At 48.7% G+C, this 8901-nt stretch overlaps 1 pseudogene; it reads right to left on the minus strand.

Moving 5' to 3' along the window:
* Window positions 1-8622: 8622 nt before the first annotated feature.
* The window catches only part of LOC105003151, a 10625-nt pseudogene continuing 10346 nt past the window's right edge, over window positions 8623-8901 (minus strand).

The raw sequence follows: 8901 nt of genomic DNA on the forward strand, positions 1-8901 counted from the left end.
ATGGCCTGTAGACCACCTGGCTCATCTGAACATAGAATTCTACAGGCAGGAATACTAGAGTGGGTTGCCATTCCCTTCTCCAGGGAATCTTCCCAACCCAGGGATTGAACCTGGGGCTCTTGCATTGCAAGGCAGATGCTTTACCATCTGAGCCACCAGGGAAGATCTTAGGAAGCTCATGCCTATCCCTCCCCATGTGGGGGTAGTTTTCTTTTCACCTCTTGGAGTGAGCACTCCACACACACACACACACACACACACACACACACACAGGTGCACAGTGTATATAGTAAAGACTATGAGGAGGGATCAGAAGAGGGACAGATATGAGGAGGGTAATAAGAAGAATACACAGGGGCTGGAGGCACTGCCTGCCTGAGACACAGACTCCCACATTTTCCAGGTCTTGTCCCACCAATGTCTGAGGACATCCCTAGAAGTCCATGCGGGCATCATCCCCGGTGTGCAGGTGGGGACACGGACAGGCCTTGAGAGACACAAGGACTCATCCAGGATGGAGAACAGGTAGGAATCAGGAAGTGAGTCTGGGCCCGGATCTGTCTCCTCAGAGCTGCACACAGACCCTTCCCGGGAGCTGTGTGGAGGGCTGTGTGGAGCAACTGTGTGAGATCCAGGGCTGCGGGGATGAGGGATGAGAGGTCAGTATCCCAAGGGCTGTGTGCAGAGTTATCAACTGTCAATCCAAGGAAGGGGCCCCCGGGAGGTGAAGTCAATTCCTTGACAGCAGACCCTAACAGAACTCAGAACCCTGTAACCAGGCACCCATCTCCTAGCAACAGCGCCACAGCCAGTTGGGCTCACTAGGCTGGAGAGACTTCATCCAGAAGGATGTTCTCCAGCTGTGTCTCAGCTGACCAAGGTTTCTGCTTCAAGAAACCCTGGAGGGAGAGGTTTTTCAGATGTTTCAGGCGGTTCAGCGCTCAACCCAGATGCCTCTGGTCCTTTACCAGGAGGTCACCTAAGGTAACCACAGGCAACCTAGGGCTGGCCACACCAGGCCTGGCCGCCACTGGGAGCCCTCCCTGGGCAGCACCAGCTGCCCTCATCTCCATGTGGGGGGAAGTGGGACTTGAGGGGAGGTTCTCCCTCTGGGCAGGAACAGGTTGGTGGGCCTGTGGTGACCTGGTGGTTCTGTCACGGTCATACCTGAGGACAGGCTGGCAGTGGGGAAACAGGATCCCTGAGGTGCTCTTCTCTGTGCCAGTGTGGATCCAAGGCCCTCAAGTGGTCGGGTGTCTGCATCCTCGGTGGAGGTCAGTGGGGAGAGTGGTGGGCGTGTGTCTGGAGGGGAGATGTCTGGGGGTCAGAGAAGCACCACAAACAGCTGGCCGGGGCCCTGAGACTTTCTGCCTGGCTGACAGGCACTTGTTCACAGGGCTCCTCATGGGACTGCAGACAGGAGCCAGTCCACGGAGCACCCTGCTCCATCTCCCTGCACGAGGGGCTGGAGCCCCACACGAGCAACAGAGCCCAGGGCAGGCACAGGGTGAGTGCCAGCCGGGAGGCGATCCTACACCCAGGAAGTTCCAGGTCCCAGAGCCACCCTGGCCCTCCCCTGGGTCCCTCCTAGAGTCTTTCTCCCAAAGGAACCTGGGACTGTCAGCTCTGCAAAGCCCCCTTGCAGCCCACGCCCTACTTGTCCAGATGCAAAAATCACTGTTCACCTCCATGTGGGAATCTCAGAAAGAGGTTGTGATAGAATTTCACTTCATGAAAGTGAAAGGAGCCTTTCTGCATTTTTCTACAGTTAATCCTGTATTAACTCCATCTCAGGTATCCATGTGGGCCTGAGAATCCTGATGCCTCTCACCCCAGGTTCAGCCCCTCTCACCCCAGGATCAGCCTCTGTCTTATCATCCCCAGAATGGGATGGTTTCATAACCAACAGGGATGATGCAGTTAATACATGGAGAGCTATCAAATACAAACTGCTCTAAGACACTAACACACATAACCATGGCCCAGTGCCAGTTCACTCGTGATACCAGGATGTTTATTCTGCGGAGGGCACTCCTGCCCCTCCTCCTGCCTTGAGTCCTGGAGGCTCGGGGACTCAGTCTGAGCTCCAGCCCCTGCCTTCCTGGTGTCCATGGTGCTGCCTCTGACTTGTGTCTCTGCTATGTTCCACCCCAGGGGGAGAATGTGTCCACAGGGGACAGGAGTGAGACCTACATGATGTGAAGTGTCCAAAGACATAGGCTAGAGATGCTGGTGGGGAACCTGGTACCTGTTTCCTCGGCAGCAACCCCCTCCTACCTCCCCACATTCCTGGGCACCTACAGGGCTTTTGCCACATACTGTGAGCAAGGATCCCTTAGAAGAAATGGAGTATCTCTCATAGTCAATAGAAGAGTCCAAAATGCAGTACTTGGATGCAGTCTCAAAAATGATAGAATGATCTCTGTTCCTTTCCAAGGTAAACCATTCCTATCACAGTAATCCAAGTGTATGCCCCGCCACTAATGCCAAAGAAGCTGAAGTTGAATGGTTCTATGAAGAGCTACAAGAGTTTCTAGAGGTAACACCAAGAAAAAAAATATCCTTTTTATCATAGGGGACTGGAATGCAAAAGTAAGAAGCCAGGAGATACCTGGAGTAACAGGCAAGTTTGGCCTTGGAGTACAAAATGAAGCTGGGCAAAGGCTAACAGAGTTTTGTCAAGAGAACACACTGGTCATAGCAAACACCCTCTTCCAACAACACAAGAGATGACTCTACACATGGACATCACCAGATGGTCAATACCAAAATCAGATTGATTGTATTCTTTGCAGCCAGAGATGGAGAAGCTCTGTACTGTAAGCAAAAACAAGACTGGGAGCTGACTGTGGCTCAGATCATAAACTATTGCAAAATTCAGACTTAAATTGAAGAAAGTAGGTAAAACTACTATGCAATACAGGTAAAATCTAATCAAATCCCTTACGATTATACAGTGCAAGTGACAAATAGATTCAAGAGATTGGATCTGATAGAGTGCCTGAAGAACTATGGACAGAGATTCATAACATTGTACAGGAGGCAGTTATCAAACCATCCCCAAGAAAAAGAAATGCAAAAAGGCAAAATGTTGTCTGAGGAAGCCTTACAAAATAGCTGAGAAATGAAGAGAAGCTAAAGGCAAAACAGAAAAGGAAAGCTATAGCCATCTGAATGCAGAGTTTCAAAGAATAGCAAGGAGAGATAAGAAAGCCTTCCTAAGTGAACAATGCAAGAAATAGAGGAAAACAACACAATGGGAAAGCCTAGAGATCTCTTCAAGAAAATTAGATATACCAAGGGAACACTTCATGCAAAGATGGGCACAATAAATGACAGAAATGGTGTGGATCTAACAGAAGCAGAAGATATTAAGAAGTGGCAAGAATACACAGAAGAAATATACAAAAAAGATCTTAGTGACCCAGATAACCACCATGGTGTGATCACTCACCTAGAGCCAGACATCTTAGAGTGCAAAGTCAAGTGGGCCTTAGGAAGCATCACTATGAACAAAGCTAGTGGATGTAATGGAATTCCAGCTGAGCAATGTCATATCCTAAAAGATAAATGCTGTTAAAGTATTGCACTCAATACACCAGCAAGTTAGGGAAACTCAGCAGTGTTCATAGGACTGGAAAAGGTCTTTTTTCATTCCAATCCCAAAGAACGACAATGCCAAGGAATGTTCAAACTACCACACAATTGCCCTCATTTCACATGTTAGCAAAGTAATGCTCAAAAGCATTAATTCGCTAAGCTAGGCTTCAACAGTTCATGAACTGAGAACCTCCAGATGTTCAAGCTGGATTTAGAAAAGGCAGAGGAATCAGAGATCAAATTGCCAACATTCACTGGAGATCATAGAAAAAGCAAGAGAATTCCAGAAAAACATCTACTTCATTGAGTATGCTAAAGCCTTTGACCGTGTGGATCATAACAAACTGTGGAAAATTCTTAAAGTGATAGAAATACCAGACCACCTTACCTGCCCCCTGAGATCCCTGTATGCAGGTCAGGAAGCAACAGTTAGAACCAGACATGGACCAATGGACTGGTTCCAAATTGGGAAAGAAGTACATCAAGACTGTATATTGTCACCCTGCTTATTTAACTCATATGCAAAGTACATGATGCAAAATGCGGGGCTGGATGAAGCACAAGCTGGAATCAAGGTTGCTGGGAGAAATATCAATAACCTTAGATATGCAGATGACACCACCCTCATGGCAGAAAGCAAAGAGGAACTAAAGAGCCTCTTGATGAAGAGGAAAGAGGAGAGTGAAAAAGCCACCTTAAAACTCAACATTGAAAAACTCAACATTCAAAAAGTGATCCAGTCCCATCACTTCATGGCAAATAAATGAAGAAACAATGGAAACAGTGACAGACTTTTTCTTGGGCTCCAAAATCACTGCAGATGGTGACTGCAGCCATGAAATTAAGACACTTGCTCCTCGGGAAAAAAGCTATGACAAACCTATACAGCATATAAAAAGCAGAGACATTACTTTCCCAACAAAGATCCATATAATCAAAGCTATGGTTTTTCCGATAGTCATGTATGGGTGTGAGAGCTGGACCATAAAGAAGGCTGAGTGCTGAAGAATAGATACTTTTGAACTGTGTTGTTGGAGAAGACTCTTTAGAGTCGCTTGGACTGCAAGGAGATCAAACCAGTCAATCCTAAAGGAAATCAGTCCTGAATATTCATTGGAAGGACTGATGCTGAAGCTGAATCTCCAATACTTTGGCCCCCTGGTGGGAAGAGCTGACTCATTGGAAAATACTCTGATGGAAGCGAAGAGCCAACTCATTGGGAAAGACTCTGATACTGCAAAGATTGAAGACAAGAGGAGAAGGGGACAGCAGAGCACAAGATGGTTGGATGGCTTCACTGACTCAATGGACATGAATTTGAGCAAACTCCAGGAGATAGTGAAGCACAGGAAAGCCAGTGTGCTGCCATCCACAGGGTTGCAAAAAGTCAGACTAAGTGACTGAACAACAACAACAAAACAGGTGCTGGACCTTCTCTTCACAAGGTGAGCACTTCCCCCCGCCTATGACACACTGGGGAGTTGGCCCCATTCCAGCTGTGAGTGACAGGAATATCTCTCCACCTCTCTGAGCCCCAGTTGGCCCCTTTGCTGCTGCTGCTGCTGCTGCTAAGTTACTTCACTCGTGTCCAACTCTGTGTGACCCCATAGACGGCAGCCCACCTCCGCACATGACGGTAAAGGGAGAACCAGCCCTCAGGGTGAATGTGGGGACTAAGTGGGTCCTTCCTGGAAAGTTGGAAAGTGCTTTCTGGAGACCTGGCCCCATGGAAAGGTCTGTTGGAGGGGCTGTGGTTGTACTTAGTCATCATGTTCCTCTTCCCCTCAAGGAAGCCTCTGTCTCAGTTCTCTGACCTTTGACCTTGGGCCGAACTGTTTCCTATTTGCAAAGTAAATTGTGAGAGGTACCCTGTCCTGGGTTAGTTGAGAACAGGGATCCCTGGGAGAGATCAGTAGTGCCCCAGGCACTCAGATGGGGCTGGTTGGGCTCATTCATTCTTGAAATATAGAGGAAGGCCCACAAGGTGCAGGCACTTTTCTAGGAACAACCATCATGTAATGCATCGAGCAGACAGCAGTCCTGCCCCCCAGGGCTTCAGTTCTCCCGGGGGTCACACTGTCACACTAGCCATCATATCTGGCATGTCTTCAGTCCTGTCCATGTGATGCCTTTGTGGCGTTCTCTAGGCACAGATGCATCCTCCCTTACTCTGATGAGGACAGTGGACCCCTGCACCAGCTGAAAAATGTGAGTGGGACTTTGATTCGAGAGGGAGGGACTCAGTTTTCCAAAGAACCACCAAGTGAGATGTGACATGGAGGAGAACTGGCCTCTGGATACACAGGAGCAAAGGCAAAAAGACCCAGACCCCATAGAGCTGCCCTGGAGCTCAGTGTGGAAGGAAGGCCAGGTTTCTGACTCTGCTGCCCACGTGACTCCCCTCAGGGCTATGTCCACCATCCTGGGCACCTGGCTGTACCATTACCCTGAGGATTTCCACCAGCCCCCAGAATTTCCCTGCCTATGGATGCTACTGGCTTAAATAGAGCTCAGCATGCCTGATGCAGACCTGGAGCACCAAACGCTCAATCTCCTGGCACAGCTGGAGACCCTGGAGCCCACTGAGGCAGAGGGGGATGTGAGGAGGACTCGAGGTGGGTGATGGGGGTGAATGAGGATGGGAGGGACCTGGACCACACAGAGCAGAGCCTTCTGAGGCTGGAACTGGGCCAGGAGCAATGAGGAAGCTCAGATCACTATTGCCCTGGACTGCAGTCTGGGAAGACTTTCTGGGGCTGGCATCTTTGAGAGATCATTGAGTGGCAGTGAGAAGCTTTCTTTTCTGTTTTTGGGAGACACTTGGAAAAGCAGTCCTACTGATGTTTTCTCTTCTTGGAACTACAGCACCAGCTCCAGAACAAGCTCTGGAAACATCTCCAGACCTGGAGCCAACTGCACCTCTACTGCCCACCAGAGCTCCAGAGTTAGAGCAAGTCCATTTTTGGTATTTTTTTTAATGCATACTAAATCGTTTATTCTATGATATAAAGTTCACTTAGAATTTAATAGTTTGATTATCTTAGACTGTACATGGAAATTGCAGTAAGTTCATTCATAACGTTACATAACCCTATTAAATGTCTATTTGAGAACATTTGCACTCTTCATTGCTAAATAATATTCCATTTGGGAAACAGCACATTTGACTTTCATCTGTTGATGGACTTTAGGGTTTTCACCTTTGGGCTCTTCTGAACAGTGGTGCTCTGAATCCTTGTGTACAGGCATGTGAATATCTGTGTTCACATGCTTTTGGGTATTGATGTAGGAGGGGAATTTTGGGATTGACTGAAAACTTGTAGGCTTGTCCTTTTGAGAAACTGCTGAAGTGTTATATACAGTGGTTGGACCATTTGACAATCCCCCAGAGTTTAGGTGTACAATTTCCACTTCTTCATTTGTATTGCAGTTTCCCCTCTCTCTGTCTTTCTGTCTTCCTGGTCCCTCACTCTAGGGTACAAGCCTGTATATTACAAGTTGCTATATGAAGAGGCATCTGTGGCTTAGCATTGAGACCATCAGACAGAGGAGCTCTTGGGTCCTGACTCAGTGATCCCACAGTCCCAGACCTCCGGGAGACACTGGCAGAAGCCAGGTGAATCATGGTCAATTCTTGGTCCACAGATAGTGTGAGATAATAAATGTTTGTTTCTTAAGTCACTCAAGATTGGCTAACGTCACACAGAATGGACCACTCACACCTGATCAAGCATCAGGCCCTGGCCCCTCCCTCCCCACTGTCCCCCTACTCTCCTCCCAAGCTCCCACCAGCCACACTAGCTCCCTCTGGTTTCATCTCTAGACAAACATATTCTGTGTGTCCATACACTTGTGCCTTCTTCTAGGGTAATTATCCCCAGATGTGTGAATAGCGGGCACCTTCTCATTACCCTGCTGGGGACAGACACGTCCCCTCAGTGCAGCCTTTCCATGACCCCATTGTCGCACCTACTGTTTTTCAACACAGAACTTGCTCCTTTCTGTCTTTCCTTTCTGTGTTTCTCCATTTCCCCCTCAGACTGTGACCCTGGTTGTTCTTTTCATCACAGCCCCCACTGAATGCTCAGGGCAGAGCTGGTAAATGAATAGACAAGAGGCTCCATTCCTCCACTGAGGAGCTCAGATGCTAGTAGGAGGAGGTATAGGCCAGGTCAGGGGCAGGGGAATGTGTAGGAGTACAAGGGATACTCTCCTCGCCCCAGTAGACACATCAACCCTTTGACGGGAACCACTCACACCACACACCAAGCAGGGAAACCACAGCACAAACCATACCTCTCAGAGACTTCAGGACATCAACGTTCCTTGGGCCCCAGGAGGGAATGTGACAGGATTCATAGGAACCAGGGGCTTTGAGAAGGACCTTGAAAAGGACCCTCAACCTCCTCTTGTCCACTTCAGCTGTGGAGTGTCTAGTTCCCTTGTGAGGACTCCTCACCACAGCCAGTGCAGATGTTCTGACCTTGATTCCATATGAGGTCCAACAAGGTGGTCTTTGCCTTAGTCCAGGGAAAAATGATGCATGTTTCTGTCATTGTTGCTACCCCAAGGTCCACCCCTCCCCTGACCCCACTCCCTATGATCCCTTCCTCTGATGTCTGTCAGTGTATACTTGTGCACACACCCAGAGAATCTACTCCACATTGCCAGAATATCCTGGGGTCTTAGGACCTCTAATTCCCACGGCAAACCATGTGGCAGGGAGGCAGCCCTAGCCTAGGGGATCCTAACTCTCCCTTCATCTCAAGACTCTGCCCCTGCCAAGGCTGGGGAAAAAAAAAAAAAAAAACACTAAATAAAACTCCACAGGGTAAAACGTATTATTGACTGAAAATTTATAGAACAAATATATAATTTTGGTACCTATTATCAAAGAAATCTTACAAAGACAGAATCTGTAGTCATGAAATTATGATTAGGATAAGAAAACTTGACATTAATTTTTTTTTTTTAAAAAATGATATCAAGTCAAACACTAAGGAAATGTAAAATAAGGATATTCTAGCCAGGAGTCCTGAGGCTGACAGACGCCCCTCCCCGCCCCCACCGGCCCAGGAGCGAGTGCGCAGGCGTGAGCGGCGGCAGGTGCGAGGGCGGAGGCGCAGAGACGTCTGAGCTCGCGAGGACCCGTCCTGAGGGAAGGGAAGTTGGAGACTGAGTCGGTCCCCACGGCGGGACGCACGGACCAGGGAGCGGCGCAGACACGAGTAAGTGCATCTCTACCGCAGCCCCTCCCGCGCGCCCCCGCCTGCCCAACGGCCAACGGCGCCCAACTCCTCC

Source organism: Bison bison, unplaced genomic scaffold (assembly GCF_000754665.1).
Source record: "Bison bison bison isolate TAMUID 2011002044 unplaced genomic scaffold, Bison_UMD1.0 scf7180017864462, whole genome shotgun sequence".
NCBI classification, from domain to species: domain Eukaryota; kingdom Metazoa; phylum Chordata; class Mammalia; order Artiodactyla; family Bovidae; genus Bison; species Bison bison.